A 21221-nucleotide genomic window follows, 5' to 3' on the forward strand; every position below is an offset into this window, starting at 1 on the left:
CAAACGAGCAAAACTCAAAAAAAATGAGAGTCGTCAGTTTTTAGCCTTTTTAGGTCGTTTTGAGGGGGTTTTAGACCTTTTCATGATTTTTAGGTTTGTTTTACAAGTTTTAGATGTTTGGGTACTGTTTTAATGAGTGTTTAATTTTGTTTTCCCTTGTTTTTTTTTTGGGATTAGGGTTTTAAGGGAGAAGGCTGTTTCAGCCTCAAGAAGGCAGTTTTGGTAGTTTTTATTTTAATGAATTATTGAAAACCTTATAGGATATTTCATATTATTCATTATTCGAATTTTAATATAATTCGATGGTGGTTTATCATATTTTTATTTCTTACATTCAGTCATCTCTTAATTATTTTGACATCAATAAAGTAGAATGTTTTTCAATTATTGAGTTGTAGAACATTTGCAAGGATCTTACACTAAAAAATTAATTTAGCATATCTCCAATAAGTGATATCTGATGTAATGTTTCCTTTCTTATAATGGCAATAATTATTTTTTAATTAAAATTTCCTTACTTTTTCGGTCACTTAATCTTTGTTCAATTAATTTAAAAATAAAAGAATCTTATCACCTATTCATCTTTTCACTATGTTTGGACCAAATGACAAGACCTTGGTTTATCTAGAAGTCTTGTGTTTGAGTCCCAACCAATGACCACTTACTACATTTGTGACTGTAGGATGCTCAATGGACCTCGGGGATTAGTCGAAACAAAAACTGGCCCAAATACCCTAATCATAAAAAATAAAAAAAAAATTAAATTTTTTTTTTAATCCTAAAATCTAATGAAATGCCTTACGAGCACTTCAGATTAGCCAATTTTGGGCCCAAGATAGCCCACGATTGAGAGGGAAGAAAAGATAAAGAAAAACATGAGGGGGCGTTTGGTTGGGGTTTATGTGGGATTACTAGGATAATGTCATCATATTACTTGATTACCAGTTTGGTTGTCAAGTAATATAAGATGCTAGTAATCTTCAAATACCAATAGTGGTTAATATTGGTAATATAGGAGGTAATCTGATTACCTCCATTTCTTAGGTACTTTGAGATTACCAGGGTTATCATTTTTTGTTACAATTTATCCCTATTAATAAAAATTGGACAAAATCCCCTACTTTAAAACAATTTACATTAATATCCTATTTCAATTTACCCTATTTAATAAAATTTTTGGACAATAATGCCCTTATATTTAAAATAATTTACAAACACATACTGCCCAGCACACCACCAACTGCCACCCAGCCACCACGCCGGCGAGCCACCACCGTGGGTCGCCGCGGAAAATCAGCGGAGTCTCAAAAAAGAACGAGATTCGGTAGGAGACTTCGGGAGGCTTTGATATGGCTGTTTCGGCATATTGATGGCCAAAAACGGCCATATGGGTCAGATCGATGGAACTGGCCGTAACGACCAGATCTGGCCTAATATGGCCGTTTTCGGCCATCAATATGGCCAGAAACGGCCATATCGGAGCCTCTTCGTCATGGTGACGTACTCACGAGTACTTCGGAGATTCTCACGTGGTTTGCGGTGGCGGCAGGAGGTGGCGGTGATTCGTTATAATTAAAGTTTTTATATAAGCGGGGGTGTTTTAGCTAAATCTGAAATATTGGGGGTTAAAAAACTATTCAAAAATTAATAATAAAAAAAATCTTATATTAATATTTAAAAGGGGGACAATTTAGTATTTAAAAACATACCACCAATTTATTCCCCATAACCAAACATATATTATAACATACCTACCAACTAACAACACATTTTTTTAAAGATTCTCAGTAACTTCCAAGGTAATCTATCTTTCTAGTAATCCAACATTCCTAGTAATCTAACATTCCTGAACCAAACGCTCCCTAAGAGTAAGTTAAGTACAAACAAGTCTTCAAAAAATTTGTGTAAAATTGATGTAACACAAAATAAATGGAAGAATGAATATGATGAGTTTGACTTTTTATATTTACTCATCCATCATTTATTCACATCACAAATCTTGTAAGATTTGTTTGTATCTAGTATTATTGAAAACATAATGTACTGTAATCTTCATCCTTAAAAATACTCAAATCAAACACACCATAATTTTTACAAAAATCAGAAACAATTTTTAGACCATTACAACCATAGCCTAATTGACATGATCTAAAAATTATGCCATAATTATAATAAAAAATATAGTACCATAAATCCTAATTATTTTATAACTCTCACTCCTAAATTTGCCTCTAGAATTACACAAATATTCAGTTAGGGTGGAAGAAATTAACCTTAACACCTTTAGTCACAACATAAACTCCTCCAGCAACAACCGCTGGCTTAAAGTAAGCTAGGAGTCAAGTAACCAATTGAGCATACATACAAGTATCTTTTTTAGGCTTCTTGATTTTAAGCCACATGAAACATGGATGGCTATGTCACTGGCAATGCGATCCCGACTAGACCGACTGAGCTTCCAGCAACGTACTGCCACGGCTAAAAAGAACATGAAGAACCCGAAAATGACACGGAAGAGCGATGGAGAACCATGGACAGGGCCCTCATCCTTCTTGTGTTGAGACTCAAAGCATCAAATACTGGCATGCCATAGATTTGGAATGAGTGACGGCGTTGATTATGACGAACAAACTTGTTAATCCAGGATGATCGTGATGTGTGTCGAGACGATGGAAGGCATACAAGGCCGTTAGCATGCCCCCATTTTCTGGAATCTGTGAATTAGTAGAAAAACAAGGTTTTAGAATGGTAGGAAATGGTACAATTTGTGATGAAATGGAATGAGAATTTGTAATACCAATTGACCATACGCCAGTAGCCCCAAGGCGAGAGGAATATGCAATTGCAATGACTAGATATGCAAATTTGACCTCCCACATGGGCACAGTTGACGGATGCTTCTCATCAGAAGGCATAGTAGCCTGCAGAAAATGAAATTAATATTCCAAAGTTCAATTTATTATAGTCCAAAAATTTTAGAGTGAAAATGCCTTCTGATATAGTTGAATATTCAACATGTTCAACTCCTAGTCAAAGATCCATGTCATTAATTTCTTTGCCTAACGATTGAACAAATATTTAATGGTCAAAAGTAACTTTTTTTTTTTTTTTTTTTTTTTTTAAAGGTCAAGGAAACAAATTGAATAGTACGATAACCTGATCTAAGAGTAAGATTGTGGCCTCTAAATGAAAAGCAACGATTCCAAGGGCATTTAAAATATCAAAAATCTTCTCGGTGTCATTTGGAGGTTGAATGGGGGTTGGACGAGACGCAGGCATCCTACTTTCGTAACTGAGATCACCCAAATGGAGGTACAATACCCAAAGGCAGTGACGGCACCGATCAGCGAAACACCGCAATGGAGTTCAAGTTGGGGAGCTGAGAAAGTATAACTGCTGCACTGTAAAAACCAGGTGCCACAACAGGTGTTAATGGCGCGGCCTGCGGAGCAGGTGCCCCCACACACCGTCTCGTAGAATATCTCGATGTGATCCCCTATCATCACCAGAGCCATGCGTGTCCTGCTGATAGATACAGCAGTGGGAATATGACTAGCCACTTCGCTAGCTTCTCTCCTGAGCCATTCAAAATATGAGTTGATATAATTTTGTAAAGCTCTCTATTAAATAAGGAGAAAAATTCAGTACCATTTCTATGGTTTCGGGAAGTCATCGTTTTTGAATAACTATGACATTTTTTTATCAACTTGCTTGCTTCCAATAGTTTCAAAAATAAATCAAAGAAGGATCAAAACACAGATTCCGTCTAAACTCCTTAAACTCACATGAGGGAAGTTCGTGGTGGTGTCTGGTTCCATGGTGGGGAAGGGAAAGAAAAGAGAAAAAGGAAGGGAAAATATAAAAAGAGGAAAAAAAAAGAGAAAAGACCGAGGGAGAGAAAGAAAAAGAAAAAAACATTTTTAACAGAGTTCCGACGGAATCTATGTCCTGGTCATTCTTGATTTATTTTTGAAACATTAGTCCAAAAACTATAACTTTCCGAAACTGTTGACGGGTAACTGATTTTTTCTCTTTAAATAAACTTTTTTTAATAATGCAGAAGCTAAGAAATGCTTACCAAAAGCTACCTAGAAGTTGAAGATATCTGCTGTAACGCATCCCAGTTTCAACAGATCATGGAGTGCCACTAGTATGTAAAGATGTAAAGTTGCCATATGAGATCAGTGTCAAGCTTATTACGCCCCAACTCTATAAAATTAACCAACTACAAATCAGAAAACATATTTCAACACTGCTAAGAAGTAAGGCATAAACATGTTTGATGATGTGAATTAATATTTACATACCACCCAAGAATAGGAAAGCACAGGGAGAACAAGAGCTGAATTCCAATTCCCGCCACAGAGTATGAAACGCGGCGTAGTAGGCGTTCCATTGCGGGACTCAGTGATGGGAAGCAAGCGTCATGAGGGTCAAGCCTGTTAGTTTAAGAGCTGCTCTGATGGGCTGCTCAAAGGGGTGATAAAGCGTGGCGTTCAATTCTCGGGGTGAATTTCTGGAGTTTGCTCGGCTCTATGTAATCAGGAGAGGCCAGAAGAGGCGACCGTGTTAAGATGGGGGTGAGTGAAGTGCGTGGAGAGCTGATATCGGCGGCGACGGCGTCGTGTAGACTGGCCTAGGTGTTCCAGGATTGGACTTGGCCTCGGTGTTCCCTGACTGGGGCTTCACTTCATCACCTTCACCCATTTTTTAAGCTGAGAGCTGAACTTGAACCGTCTTTATCAAGTTTCAACTCTCTTCTGTCTCTTTAATATATTTAGCGTACTCTTTGAAACACATAATTTATCTTCCTATATATAGGCCTCGCATGCAAAGTATAATATGCAATAAGATGAAATTTTTAGGTGTTGGAAATGGGAAACATTATTGAGTCATGTAGGTCACATTGAGTTGAGAAAATAATATTGCAAAAAAGGGAATATTACAGAAGCCAATAAAATAATTCTTTATTTGGTCTTTAACTAGAACTGTTTATTAAACACCATCGCCAGTCATCCAAAGTCGTCTACGAAATAGGAAGTTGCCCTTTAATTTCTTCTGGCTTAACTTTGACTGTGACGTAGCCCTAACAAACTTGCCAAAAATAAGTATGAACGAGAAATTACAAAGCAAATTCTGAGTACGAGTAAACCAATAAGCTAATTACCTTAAATTAGAAGCTTGAGATAATATTGAAGAAGCGTATTGCACATGCAAAATGATAAAACTAGCGTGAAAGGGCAAAGCAATTCCCAGCTGCTGCTTGGCTGTTGTTCTTGATAAAAAATATTGACTTAAATAAAGTTTTCTACTTTCTGAACCCGATATTAGCAAAGAATGATGTTGAAGTATTAGAAAATGTTTGTAATGAATGTTATGTTTTATATATTGGCTTTGGTTATAATTGCTTTGGATTCTACTTTTCTTTTCAATTTTCTATTATATGGGTAGTTGTTAGTTGAGAGATGTGGACATGGGCTTTTAGTTTTAAACGTTTTAGATAGAAGAGTTTGATGAATCCAATGGTATAGGAATAGGATGTTTTTCTTTTTCATAGTTATCTAATTGGGATAGAGCAACCGGGCATATTCCCACTCGAGCTTTAACGAAATCTCGAGTTAATATCCCTAGTTACATTTATTTTAGATTCTTACCTTTAAAGTAAGACCCTTTTTTTTTATTTTAACAGATTTTTAACTTTTCACTGTAGCGCAGTGCATGTTAGCACACTAGTGCGCCGACGGTTTCTTTGGCCATTTTAGCAAAAATCGGCTCACATTAGCAGCGTCCAAACTAATGGTTTTGGCTTTTTTTGACCGATTCCGAAGTCTAAAATCACTTCCGAGACCACCGTTAGACTCCCAACAATCTCCTCTACAAAACTCATACCTTTATTTACCGTTTCTGACAACTTTCAACAGTCACTAATGATATTATTTTGCGAGTGGGAATCTGAAATAAATACAATTAAGGGTATCGACATAGGATTTTGTTGAAACTCGGGCGGAAATATGTCTTTTTACTCATTTGGATATAATGAGGAAGAAAACATTAACGTGAATAGGGTAAAAGAAAAAGAGAAGCACTTGCATGTACACATTAATTTATTTGTTATTTATCACATGTCTTGTCCTTTGGGGGCATAAATTAATCAATTAGATACTTGGAATTTATTTTTATGTGGTTGAATTCAAAGATTACTGCTAAAGTGATGAGTTATACATTTCTCTCGTTCCCACTCTACAACTGATCAGTGCACTTCATAGAAGTTTCAAAATGACTTAACGTATCATTAGGGAATTAATCTCTGTACTTTGTTTGATAATAATCTGGGATCTTTTCTAATGATATCGAAATCATTTGGGAGCTTATCTAACAAATTAAAATTTCATCATGGATTTAATAGAGATGAGGTGAGAGAAAATTTTGAAGCTAATTAATTAAGTCAGCTGGTACATTTTGGTGGGCCTTTTTTGTTCTTTATCGCAAGGGGAGACCTTTGAATTGAAGTACTAGTAAACAGCCTCTCTTTAATTCCTTGTCTTTGTATGAGAATTTAAAGAGCAAAGGCTGAAGTTATAGTCAATCTTCTAACAGCAAAAGATGTCGTCCATATGAAATTTGAGACTAGAAAAATGAGAACCACATTTAAGTAGACAAGTTTTTCAACGTTACAAATAAAACATATATAATATAAGATTATCATAAAATGAGAGGATAATTGATTGAAATGTAAGAGGCTCTTGCTGACGTGAAGCCTAATTTTCTAGTATAAATCGTGACTTGAGACAGTGGGATTTGACCGTATTTCTATAATAAATAATAATAAAAAGATTTATGATAATGTGATATACATGAATTTCAGAATTATTAATTTAAACATACTGTTCAAAGTTTGATTGTTTCAAATTAAAAAGCTTTAAGATTAAAGAAAGTTGATGGTGATAGAGATATTTAAAAAAAAGATAAACACTTATATAGAATTCGTTTTTCGAGAAAGATATTATGAGTTCATCATTTAAGTAGTTTATGTGACAACAAATGTGGTAAACAAGTAGTGGCAGTAACATCATGGAAAAAACAACATAAAAGATGAAGCTTTCTTCTCCCTTTAGGAGACTATCAAAAGAAACTTAGGTTGTACATGGGATTAGGGCCAGATCTATCATCTGGATGCCCCCACCCGCCCACTAAACTTTTGAAATTAAATTTCATTTTCATACATTGACCCCCCCAACCAACCAACTTGCCTTTAAGAATGCCCCACTCTCTTAACTCTTGCCCCTTTCTCTGCCCTAATGGGATTGGGATTTATTAGAGTCGGTGGTGGGTCGTGCTGGCCCATGGCACGACATGGCATGACATGAAAAAAGCACGGCACGACCCACAATTATGCGAGCCATGCCGTGGGCCTTAAAAAAGGCATGTGGGTCAACACGAAAACAAAAAATTATAGTCTATGTTTACAGTTAAGATATATTTGAAGATTTTAAGAATTTAGAAATTAATGAAAATGAAGATGTATGCTAATTTTTAATCCTAATTTTTAAATTTGTATTTGTAATTTATAATTATAACTTATAAGTAATAAATACTAAATGTCACAAAATATAATATATAAAATATTTTTATAATAATTATTAATAATAAATCAAAATTACTATAATTTATAAATATTAAAATCAAATATATTTATAAAGCACGTGGGCCAGCCCACGACACGACACGATATATAGGAGGCCGTGTCGTGGGCCTTCAAATTTGGTGGGCTGCACGACATGACAGGGCATGAATTTTTGCAGACCTTGGCATGGCATGACCTACGACATGACAGGCTTTGAATTTTTTGGCACGGCACGACCCACCGCCGACTTTAGGTTTAAAATGTTTCAACTTTTCTTATTATTTGTTGGATTTAGTAGTCATGCGGATCTTTGTCAATGAAGAACAAAAACATGAAGGAACTTGAAGAAACTTTTCATAAAATGCATTGAACTATATATTAATTCTATATCACATGTATTATTTACAAAAATTTTGTGTGATCAATTCAACAACTACAAACGAGTAATTGGTGACCAATTTGTCCGTGAGGGAGGGAATGAGACATTGATGAGCATCTACTACTAGCAATAGACATGACTAAAGCTTCCTCCATTTGCCTATCAACACAACTTTTTATGGAAAAAATTTTTTAATCCCACAATTCACGGCACATGTATCCTTCATCTATCATTTTAATCACTTCATTTAATCTTGCGCTTGTTTATACATATATAACTCGATCAGATTGTAAACTAAGTTGGTGCCATCAATTAATATAAAAAAAATATCTTCTTTTACAATTTTTAATTTAAGAAAATTTGTCTGAATTTTATCATTAGTGTTAAAAACAGTAGCTGTTGTTGGTCATTATAACTAATTAACGATCTCAAGAGAAAGAACTGGTATTAAAGAATTCTTCTGTAACTTCAAGCACTATGCACATGCCAAAAATGCTATATCCACCGAAAAATTACACAAAACTTGCACCGAACCGTGTAACTTCTTTCTTCGCCGGAACCAAAAATTGCACCGAAACGCACCCACACTTCTTGTTCATGGCCTTCCATGGCTTCTCTTCTTAACCTCCCTCCACAAACTTCACTTGGTCATCTAAAATCAGCCTTTTGCAACATGGGTTCTTTTTGTAATCCATACCTTTTCCTGGGTTTTTCATAAAGCTCGTTCCTTTGGTGTTTTTGCCAGAGCTGCTACGCAAACCTTAGCACTTGAACCTGACTCAAGAACCGATACTGGAAGCCAAAATTGCACACGAACGCACCCCACTTCCTTGTTCATGCCTTCCTGGCTTCTCATTGACTCCTCCCATCAATCTTCACTTGGTGCATCTAAATCAGCCTTTTGCAGCGGGTTCTCTTTGGCAATCCGTAACTTTTCTGGGTTTTTCATGAAAGCTTGTTCCTTTGGTGTTTTTGCAGACTGCTACGCAAACCTTAGCATTGAACCGGAACTCAAGAAGCAGATAATGGACACTCGTTAGGTGATGTATTGCTTGAAGAGAGCTCAAATGAAACTTTCAGAGGCTAAATTCAGCTTTGAAGAAAAAAATGCAGTTGTTGAGTCAACTTGAAGCTTTTTAATTAGAGTAGGGACGGATCGTCCATGCACTAATTTTTTTAAAATTTTATATTTAAAAAAAAAATTAATAACGTCAAATTGTGTGAATATCTTAGTCAGAACACGTAACCGGTACAAAATTTCGGTGTAAAACCCCGTTGTCTTTACATTGTTGATTGCACATGATAGCGATTCCAGAGATGCTCTGAAAGACATATAGGGTGATGAGGTGTTGACTGTGTTATATAAGTATCAAGTCCTCGTCTCCTCTCCTTGTGGGATTTTTAGCAGTAACAATAGCTTAAATTTTTTTTTAAGCTCCTTTAATTATTTATCTTTCAATGAGGTTGAAAGGTGTTAATCTGACAGTTAGTTAATTATCACTTAGTTTTTTCTTAATTATAGTTTGGATTAGGAAAATGAATGATATTAAATATTATTACTCATCTTTTTAAAGTGCAAACAAGTATTTGACTAAACATTTTTTTTGGGGTGTTGATTTAACATTTTGTAAACCTTGATTTTTGATTTGCATTAAAATAGTGTGAATCCCGGGCTAAGCTAAAACAAACACGTATACCATAGGTAGTGATGACATGTATTGCTTCAACAAAAAATCAAAATATTATTGAATAAAACACTGCTTGTGAATTCTTCCTCTACACAGCTGTCTAAATTTTAAGGTCAAAGAGAAAATGGCAATTAATTTGACTTGGATGATTAAGTCTTTCTTATAATGGACTTACCACGAATAAGGATTTTGGGGATGTCTTAAGGAAATTCAGTCCTTCGATTCGACTAAGTGTTTTATCAGATAAATTAATTATTAGTTATAATAATCTGTGCACCTAATTTTTCTGTTTTTCCATATTATTTTTTTTTTTTAATTTTTAGAATATCGTTCTAAAAATTGACTATATGAACTTGATGAGTGAAAGTGATTGAGGAATTAAAAGACCAAGAGGTCTTGGGTCAAGTTGTAATAAGGCAAAGGTGGTCACCAATTACCATACCAAAAATAAAAATAAAAAATGTAATATTATTTATGATTTATATCTAAAATATAATTCACCAAGTAATTAAACAACTATTTGTCATTTTCTCTAAGAAAAAAGTTACAATAATAAATGATGCAAAGCCCATGGGTGAATAGTGTTGACGTGTCCTGAATACCATGAATTTTGACAGGGCACTCTAAAAACGCCAAACGAGCAAAACTCAAAAAAATGAGAGTCGTCACGTTTTAAGCCTTTTTAGGTCGTTTGAGGGGGTTTTAGACCTTTTCATGATTTTTAGGTTTTGTTTTACAAGTTTTAGATGTTTGGGTACTGTTTTAATGATGTTTATTTTGTTTTCCCTTGTTTTTTTTGGATTAGGGTTTTAAGGGAAGGCTTTCAGCCTCAAGAAGGCAGTTTTGGTAGTTTATTTTAATGATTATTGAAAACCTTATAGGATATTTCATATTATTCATTTTCGAATTTTAATATAATTCGATGTGGTTTATCATATTTTTATTTCTTACATTCAGTCATCTCTTAATTATTTGACATCAATAAGTAGAATGTTTTTCAATTATTGAGTTGGGAACATTGCAAGGATCTACACTAAAAAATTAATTTAGCATATCTCCAATAATGATATCTGATGTAATGTTTCTTTTTATAATGGCAATAATTATTTTTTAATTAATTTCCTTACTTTTTCGGTCACTAATCTTTGTTCAATTATTTAAAAATAAAGAATCTTATCACCTATTCATTTTCACTATTTTGGACCAAGGATGACAAGACCTTAGGTTTATCTAGAAGTCTTGTGTTTGAGTCCCACCAATGACCACTTACTACATTTTGTGACGTAGGATGCTCAATGGACCTCGGATTAGTCGAAACAAAAACTGGCCCAAATACCCTAATCATAAAAAATAAAAAAAAAATTAAATTTTTTTTTAATCCTAAATCTAATGAAAATGCCTTAATGAGCACTTCAGATTAGCCAATTTTTGCCCAGTAGTCCCCGATTGAGAGGGACAAAAAGATAAGAAAACATGAGGGGTCGTTTGTTTGGGTTTATGTGGGATTACTAGGATAATGTCATCTTATATTACTTGATTACCTTTTGGTTGTCAAGTAATATAAGATGCATAATCTTCAAATACCAATAGTGGTTAATATTGGTTATAGGAGGTAATCTGATTACCTCCATTTCTTAGGTACTTTGAGATTACAGGGTTATCATTTTTGTTACAATTTAATCCCTTATTAATAAAAATTTTGGACAATATACCCCTACTTTAAAAACAATTTACATTATATCCTATTTCAATTTAACCCCTATTTAATTATTTTTGGACATAATGCCCTTTATATTTAAAATAATTTCAAACCACTACTACTTGCCCAGCCACGCACCACACACCACCCTGCCACCCACCACCCCCGCCGCGACACCACCGTGGTCGCTGCCGGAAAATCAGCGGAGTCGCCAAAAAGAACAGATTCGGTAGGAGACTTCGGGAGGCTTTGATATGGCTGTTTCGGCATATTGATGCCAAAAACGGCCATATTGGGTCAGATCGATGAACTGCCGTTAACGACCAGATCTGGCCTAATATGGCCGTTTTCGGCCATCAATATGGCCAGAAACGGCCATATCGAGGCCTCTTCGTCATGGTGACGTACTCCACGGTACTTCTGAGATTCTCAATCCGTGGTTTGCGGTGGCGGCAGGAGGTGGCGGTGATTTCGTTATACATTAAGTTTTGATATAAGCGGGGTGTTTTAAGCTAAACTTGAAATATTGGGGGTTAAAAAACTATTCAAAAATTATAATAAAAAATAATCTTATATAATATTTAAAAGGGGGACAATTTAGTATTTAAAAAACATACCACCAATTAATTCCCCATAACCAAACATATTAAAACAATACCTACCAACTAACCAAACACATTTGTTTTAAAGATTCTCGTAACTTCCAAGGTAATCTATCTTTCTAGTATCCAACATTCCAGTAATCTAACATTCCTGAACCAAACGCTCCTAAAGTAATGTTACATGTACAAACAAGTCTTACAAAAATTTGTGTAAAAATTTATGTAACACAAATAAATGGAAGAATGAATATATAGTTTACCTTTTATATTTACTCATCATCATTTATGTCACATCACAAATCTTGGTAAGATTTGTTGTACTCTATATAATTTATTGAAAACATAAATGTACTGTAATCTTCATCCTTAAAAATACTCAAATCAAACACACCATAATTTTTACAAAATCATGAAACAATTTTTAACCATTTACCGCCATAGACCTAATTGACATGACTAAAAATTATGCCATATTTATAATAAAAATATAGTACCATAAATCCAATTATTCTATAACTCACTCACTCCTAAATTTGCTCTAAATTACACAAATATTTCAGTTAGGTGGAAGAAATTAACCTTAACACCTTTAGTATCAGCCACCTAAACTCCTCCAGCAACAACCGCTGCGCTTAAAGTAAGTCCTAGAGTCCAGTAACCAATTGAGCTTATACATACAAGATCTTTTTTACTTCTTGATTTTAAGCCACATGAAACATGGATAGGCTAATGTCACTGGCAATGCGACTCCCCCGACTAACCGACTGAGCTTCCAGCAACGTACTGCCACGGCTAAAAGAACAATAGAACCCGAAAATGCAACGGAAGAGCGATCGGAGAAACCATGGACAGGCCCCTTCATCCTTCGTGTGTAGTGACTTCCAAAGCATCAATACTGGCATGCCATAGATTTGGGAATAACTGACGCGTTGATTATGACGAACAAACTTGTTAATCCTAGGATGATCGTGTGATGTGTCGAGACGATGGAAGGCATAACAGTCCGTTAGCATGCCCCCATTTTCTCTGATCTGTGAATTAGTAGAAAAACACGTTTTAGAATGGTAGAAATGGTACAATTTGTGATGAAATGGAATGAGAAATTTGTAAACCAATTGACCATAAAGACGCCCATAGCCCAATGGCGAGAGGAAATGCACATTGCAATGACTAGATATGCAATTTGCACACCTCTCCACATGGGCACAGTGACGGATGCTTCTCATCAGAAGGATAGTAGCCTTGCAAAAATGAAATTTAATCCAAAGTTCAATTTATTATAGATTCCAAAAATTTTAGAGTGAAAATGCCTTCTGATATAGTTGAATATCAACATGTTCAACTCCTAGTCAAGATCCATGTCATTAATTTCTTTGCCTAACGATTGAACAAATATTTTAATGGTCAAAAAGTCACTTTTTTTTTTTTTTTTTTTTTTTTTAAAGGTCAAGGAACAAATTGATAGTACTGGAATACCTGACATCTCAAGGTAAGATTGTGGCCTCTAAATGCAAAAGCAACGATTCCAAGGGCATTTAAAATATCAAAATCTTCTCGTGGTCATTTGGAGGTTGAATGGGTTTGTACGAGACGCCAGGCATCCTACCTTTCGTAACTGAGATCACCCAAATGGAGGACAATACCCAACGGCAGTGACGAACCGATCGCCGAAACACCGGCAATGGAGTTCATTTGGGGAGCTGAGAAAGTATACACTGCTGCACCTGTAAAAACCAGTGCCACTCAACAGGTTTAATGGCGCCGCTCTGCGGAGCACGTGCCCCCACACACCCGTCTTCTCGTAGAATATCTTTCGATGTTGATCCCCCTATCATCACCAGAGCCATGCTGTCCTGCTGTATAGATACAGCAGTGGAATATGACTCGCCACTTCGCTAGCTTCTCTCCTGAGCCATTCAAATCATGAGTTGATATATATTTGTTAAAGCTCTCTATTTAATCAAGGAGAAAAATTCAGTTACCATTTCTATGGTTTCGGAAGTCATAGTTTTTGAATACCTATGACATTTTTTTCTCAACTTGCTTGCTCCAATAGTTTCAAAAATAAATCAAGAATCAAAACACAGATTCCTCTAAACTCCTTAAACTCCACTTGAGGGAAGTTCTTTGGTGGTGTCTGGTTCCATGGTGGGGAAGGAGAAAGAAAGACAAAGGAAGGAAAATATAAAAAAAGAGGAAAAAAGAGAAAAGACCGAGGGAGAGAAAGAAAAGAAAAAAAACATTTTTAACAGAGTTCCGACGGAATCTATGTCCTGGTCATTCTTGATTTATTTTTGAAACTATTAGTCCAAAAACTATAACTTTCCGAAACTGTTGACGGGTACTGATTTTTTCTCTTTAAATAACTTATTTTTATAATAATGCAGAGCTAAGAAATGCTTACCAAAAGCTACCTAGAAGTTGAAGATATCTGCTGTAACCATCCCAGTTTCAACAGATCTCTGGAGTTGCCACTATTATGTAAAGAGTGTAAAGTTGCCATATGAAGATCAGTGTCAAGCTTTATTACGCCCCCAACTCCTATAAAATTACCACTACAAATCATAAAACATTTTTCAACACTGCTAGAAAAGAGCATAAACATGTTTGATGATGTTAATTAATATTTACATACCACCCAAGATAGGAAATGCACAGGTAGACAAGAGCTTGAATTCCAATTCCGCGCACAGAGTATGAAACGCGGCGTAGTAGGCGTTTCCATTGCGGGACTCGTGAGGGGAGCCAAGCGTCATGAGGGTCAACCTTGTTGTTTAAGAGCTGCTCTGATAGGGCTGCTCAAAGGGGTGATAAAGCGTGGCGTTCTAATTCTCGGGGTTGAATTTCTTGGAGTTTGCTCGGCTCTATTAATCAGGAGATGCCAGAAGAGGCACCGGTTAAAGTTGGGAGGAAAGACTGCGCTGGAGGAGCTGATATCGGCGGCGACGGCGTCGTGTAGACTGGGCCTAGGTGTTCCAGGATTGACTTGGCTCGGTTTCCTTCGACTGGACTTCACTTCATCACCTTCACCCATTTTTTAAGCTGAGAGCTGAACGTGAACCGTCTTTATCAAGTCAACTCTCCTTCTGTCTCTTTAATTTATTTAGCGTACTCTTTGAAACACATAATTTATCTTCTATATATAGGCCTCGCATGCAAAGTATATATGCAATAAAAAATTTTTAGGTGTTGGAAATGGGAAACATATTGAGTCAGGTAGTCACATTGAGTTGAGAAAATATATTGCAAAAAAGGGAATATTACAGAAGCATAAAATAATTCTTTATTGGTCTTTAACTAGAACTGTTTATAAACACCATCGCCAGTCATCCAAAGTCGTCTACGAAATGGAAGTTGCCCTTTTTTCTTCTGGCTTAACTTTGACTGTGAGTAGCCCTAACAAACTTGCCAAAAATATAGTGAACGAGAAATTACAAAGCAAATCTGAGTACGATATACCAATAAGCTAATTACCTTAATTAAAGCTTGAGATAATATTGAGAAGCGTTTGCACATGCAAATGATAAACTAGCGTGAAAGGCAAAGCAATTCCAGCTGCTGCTTGGCTGTTGTTCTTGATAAAAATATTGACTTAAATAATTTCCTACTTTCTGAACCGATTAGCAAAGAATTTGTGAAGTATTAGAAATGTTTTGTAATGATGTATGTTTATATATTCTTTGGTTATAATTGCTTTGGATTCTACTTTTCTTTTCAATTTTCATTATATGGGTAGTTGTTAGTTTAGAGATGTGGACATGGGCTTTTAGTTTTAAACTTTTAGATAGAAGAGTTTTGATGAATCCAATGGTATCGGAATAGGATGTTTTCCTTTTTCAAGTTATCTAATTGGAAGAGCAAACCGGCATATTCCCACTCGAGCTTTAACGAAATCTCGAGTTAATATCCCTAGTTACATTTATTTAGATTCTTACCTTTAAATAAGACCCCTTTTTTTATTTAAAACAAGCAGTTTTTTATTATTGTTTTTCATCACTTTTGGTGATCCTGATTTTTTACCGCAAAATGACTAAAAGAGAACAACTTTATCCCTGCACTTAAGATTAAAATAATGCTAATCAACATGCAAATCTTCAGAGAATTTTTTTTTTTTTTTTTTCTATCACTCGGGCCGACTTGTGCGCATCTCAACTAATCCCTTGAGACCCTGAAATTGTCTGTTGGATAATAGCCCTAGTGGTCATCCCTATTAGGGCCTAAGGGGATTTGAACTCGAGAGTCCATGGAGCCTCCTTTTGCTCTTTTACTATTAGGCTTCTCAATGGTGGTTAAATCTTTAGAGAAAATTGAGTGTTCTTTCAGATACATAGTTCAGGCTACTCATTTTTGGGCCCAAGGTTGTGTGTGTGTGTGTGAGAGAGAGAGAGAGAGAGAGAGAGAGAGAGAGAGAGAGAGTGAGAGTGAATTGAAATATGAACATAATCACAACTTGTAAAATCACTTATTCATCACTCTCTCTACCCCTGCTACAGCTTGTAATGAAAGGATGACGTCAAATTAAGCTTAACAGGAGAATGAATAAACGACATTTTACTACCAAAGGTTTGGCGAATACGTTTCTTCCCCTCGTTTCATAAATTACAAATTCCCACCCTTAAATTAACACCTTTACTTTTCTCTTAAAATAACCCTACATCTCAAATTTCTCTTCAATAACCCCCAGATGAGATCCCAGCCAACCCAAAAATTCGGCTTGATTCTGGCACCAGTGGGCCTCCCCGACACCACCATCAACATCCCTTTATCCTCCTCACCAAAACCCCTAACTTTTTCACTCGATGGAATTTGGCTGGAAAGGGGTGACAAAACGCAAAAACCTAAAGGAGAGGCGGTGGCGGTGATCGATAGGCAATTGCAATCGACAATGTTGGGGGTTTTGGTGGGGGAAAGTCAGTGATATTATTGGTGGCCTTGGGGGTGGTTTTCGGTGCCAGGACCTGCCAGAATTTGGATGAAACGTTGAGTGACACTAAAAGCGACAACTGGCGATTGGGAGGGTTCAATCAGGCAAGGAGATTAGGAGTTTTGATGTGGGGGTTGAGGGGATTGTAATGGTAGTGTTGGGAGGGGTCGACTACGCCGGAAACAGGCTAGAATGGCTTGAAATCTCCGGTGGGGTGAATTTGAGAAGTGAAGGGTTATTTTAAAATTTTTCGGTGGGATGAATTCGAGATATTTTGAAATTTTCATATTTGAAATGACAATTTTACCCTTTTAATTATTAGATTAAATAGTTTTGAGAATCTACAATTTATGAAACTAGGGGTGGGAACTTGTAGATTCGCCAGACCTTGGATGGGAAAATGTCGTTTACTCACAAGAGAATTAATTACGCACTTCAATCTTCACTATCGGCTTAATTCCTTAACTTAGTTAGCTTAATATATGTAGTGTAATTTATTAGCAAAATCAAATGTTGTTGACAATGAAATGGATCACTCACACTACATTTTATACTGTTGATGAATGGTGATTAAACCTTTTTTTAAGTGATTAGGGTGCATTTGGTTCATCATTCTGATACTTTTGGAATAATATTTTGAAAAAAGTAAAATTGGGTGGTTATTACAAGGTAGGATTTAAAAATTAACAAAATACCCCCTAGGTTTGTTAATTTACTAAACACCCCTGTTACAAAACATTGAAAATTAACAAAAATACACCCACTCACCCATTAAATACTAGCAGCCAGTCACTACCGTCGGAGGGTGGCCGGAGTTGCCATATCGGTGCACGACTGGCTGGATCTGGTCGGTCGTGTGTCGATATGGCCTTTGGATCTACGGCTAGATTTGGCCATTGACGGCAAGATCTGGTCATGTTTCGTCAACGACGGCCAAAGATATGGCAGCCGTTGACGACTGGCTACGACCAAAGATTTAGCTGTGATCTTTGGCTGTAGATCTTACATTTTTTGGCCAGATCCATCATGGATCTGGCCGAAAAAGGCTATATTGACGTACTACCGGCCAGATCCAGTCAGTAATACGCCATTATACCAGATTTCGGCCATCTTCCGATGATGGTGGCCAAAATCTGGCAAATGTGGGTTGGTGGAGTGTTTTTGTCAATTTCTAATTTTTTTTTTAAAGGTGTTTAGTTAAATTAACAAACCTAGGGGGTTTAAAAATAATTGAATAAAATAGAATAATATTTTCAAAATAAGGAAACCAATGCGTATTTTGAATAGGATATGGAGAAAATTGTGAAACAAGTGCAGCCTATTTTTTAGGAGGAGTCAACTTCTATGGAGTATGGAGGTCTTGGACAAGTGTGCCGGCCATTTAGAGTTAGCTAGAGCTGTCAACTCGGTATGGATATCACAATTTACAATAATGTCACTGTAGACGTAAAAATCTACCTGATAAGAGTGTAATTTACATATTTTTTATTCCTATCATATTATGTTTTTGTTATGTTTTATGCCTAATTGAGTTGATTAGAGTTTATTTTGTAAGTTTGGCATATTTGGATAGACTTTAGGAAATAATTGAGAAAAGATTAGGAAATTCTAGATTTTTCAGATTTTTCATTATTCTGACCAGTGCTACGTTTTTCAGGTTTTTCAGGGAGCTAGATTTCTCAATTGCAAAAGTGGTCTTCAGGGAAATTAAAGTAGACGAATCAAGCTTTTCAGGAAGGTATTATGGGCAAGAATCCGAGTTCGTTTGGGTTCTCAGTAGTTGTTGCAAAACCGGACCTGGAATCCTAGTCGCAGAAGGATTCCTTAGCTGAGCAGTGAATCTTCGAACGGGCCTAACTGGAGCGTCAGATATCGAAAACGGGTGATTCAAAAGCCCAGATTCATCTACACATCCTAGACTACAATTTTTATGAAGTGATGGAGCCCAGAAAAGATCTTTTACATGGCGAGAATCCTGGTGCAAGTTGGAGACGAATTCTGGAATCCATATCTGATCAGATTTTATCAAATCTGGAAGTCTATCTTCTAGGAAACGTCCAGGAAAGAAATTCCGTGATTCTTGGGGAAGAATTAAGGAAAACACATGTTATTTAATTAGAAGTTTTTAGGTTAAACGGGGGGAGGACAGTAGAGTTTGAATTCTGTAGAGTTTTTGCGTTCTAGATCAAGATGTGCGGCTAATTTCCTTCTTCAGTTCAAGGGGATTTTGAAGCCTAATTTCATGTCATTGGTGTAACCTGACTCTAGTAACATTGTTCTTAATCTCATTTTTATTGGAATTGTTTATGTTATTCTATTTTAATTGTTTGTGATTCTTGTTTGAGTGATTTAGTTTTGGCCTGCTAAATTGTTTAATCAGAATTTACCTGTTAGAATTAGGAATTGTGATCCGTAATTGTCCCTTTTCTATTCAACGAGTGACACATGATGATAGCTGATTATGGACAAGTTTTCGGTCTATTGTCTTGAATAACATAACCTAAGTTAAATAATCCGAGCTTGCGTGATTGTTGCTTAGATTGATCTATTCTCCTAATTCTTAAGGCTGCCATTGAATTAAATTTAGAGAGCTTGTTCTAGGTTGTTCAAGGGTTAGTATCTACTCGAAGAGCTTGTTTCGGTAGTGACAAACTAAGGGAGAATTCGGGTAACAGAGCTTGTTGTTTCCTAGGGTCAGTAGTTTCATAATGATGAGATAGAACAGTGTTACGGTTACTTTATGTCCAATGCATGTTTAGGTGGATTTTGAACCGAGAGCTGATTGTTTAACCTGATATTTTATTTCTCTGTTCTACTTTAGTTTGCTTTGATTACAAATCCCCCTTCATTACTGTTGTCAAGTTTACTGTTTAGAGTTTAATTTGCGTTTCTGTTGTTTTTAGTGTTTTAGAATATAGAAATTAATCGAGTCATTCCCTGTGGGATCGACCCTTGCTTGCCCTTTATACAATTCATTAGTTCGGTCAGTAAGGTTAATTAATTTGGTGCATTCGGCACGCTACCACTACCTGTACGGAAGGAGGGACTGATCTCGTGAGGTTGAGGCCACTAGCGATCTGCTGTATCTGTACACGCAAAAAAACAAACGTGAAGCAACGGAAAACACTGGGGTGGTGTTTGCCGTAGGCACTTTGACGCTCAAGTCAGTAAGGCTGAAAGGCTGATTTAGTGAGGGCTAGGGAGTATAGAGGTTACCAGAAGTCTAGTCGGGGACTATGAATACGGCGGTGAAGTAAAGTTCTCAAGCTAGAAATCTGGGGTCCGTAGGTGTAGCGTCCTCCTCTTGTGAGAGGGCTGGCCTCTGTTTAAATAGAGATTGTCTGGTCTCCCAATCCTAGTGGGATTGGGAGTCCTCATAGTAATTTGTTTCCTCAGAGGATGTATCCTTTGGCCCCTTTATCCTGTCGTAAAAGGGAGTCCGAGTATAATCCGGATATGGATGTTTGGAGGAATTGTGGTAGTAGTGGACTGCCCTACCGGAGTTCAAGTAGGAGTGTGATCCGTAGTTGACTGCGGGCTTCGAAGCATCATAGGCTCGTATGGTGTGCTGGGGTCGGAAGGCCTAGGTCCGGGTGGCATGGACTGGCTATACTTTATATCGCGTGGGCCTCATCTGGGGTATTCTGGCTCAGGCCACATCGGGGCTGGGCTTAGGTTTTCCTCTTTGTCGGAAGTGTTATCCTACTTGGGCCTAGGACAATTTTTGGCCCCAACAGTTTGTCCCCTACTCCCTGAGTTAAGGAGTGCTTAACTGAGAGAGGTGTTGCCTGAGTATTTGGTCGACCATCGAGGTCGACTGATAGCCACGTGGCGGTGCTCACAGTTGGGTCAGTTCTTCAGTACGATCATTTGGTCGGATGGGGGTGACTCGTGGTTATACCCGGTGCCCTTATCCGAGTCGGAGCGTTTGTCTATTCAATGGAATTCTGTCGCTCAGTAATTGGGCCCGAATGGACGAATAGCCTACCACACATGTACTGGCTCGGGGTGTCCGACCGGGTATTAAAATGATGAATAGTTTACTGAAGGGCCATTCGCTCGATCCGCCTGGCCAAACAGGTGATTGAATGAGTCTCTAAAGGTATGATCAACTGGTGCTGCCAGCCGATTGGGTTACATTAGTCTCTATTCAGTTATGACGTTTTTGGGATTGGTCGAATACGGGCCAGTCGTTCAACGTAGTCGCTCATTCGGTTGGGGTGATCGATTGGTGAAGCTTATGTTTAGCTGAGGTGTTTGGTGTGACTTTGGGTAACCAAGATTGGGTGGCTAGGTACGGTGATG

The 21221-nt window shown here is 36.8% G+C and overlaps 2 pseudogenes; both read right to left on the reverse strand.

The window, feature by feature from the left end:
* Positions 1–2339: 2339 nt before the first annotated feature.
* Positions 2340–4134, reverse strand: LOC116136773 (annotated as a pseudogene).
* An 8461-nt stretch (positions 4135–12595) lies between these two features.
* Positions 12596–14748, reverse strand: LOC116136781 (annotated as a pseudogene).
* Between the last annotated feature and the right edge of the window lie 6473 nt (positions 14749–21221).

This window comes from Pistacia vera, unplaced genomic scaffold (genome assembly GCF_008641045.1).
Source record: "Pistacia vera cultivar Batoury unplaced genomic scaffold, PisVer_v2 Contig109, whole genome shotgun sequence".
Classification (NCBI taxonomy): domain Eukaryota; kingdom Viridiplantae; phylum Streptophyta; class Magnoliopsida; order Sapindales; family Anacardiaceae; genus Pistacia; species Pistacia vera.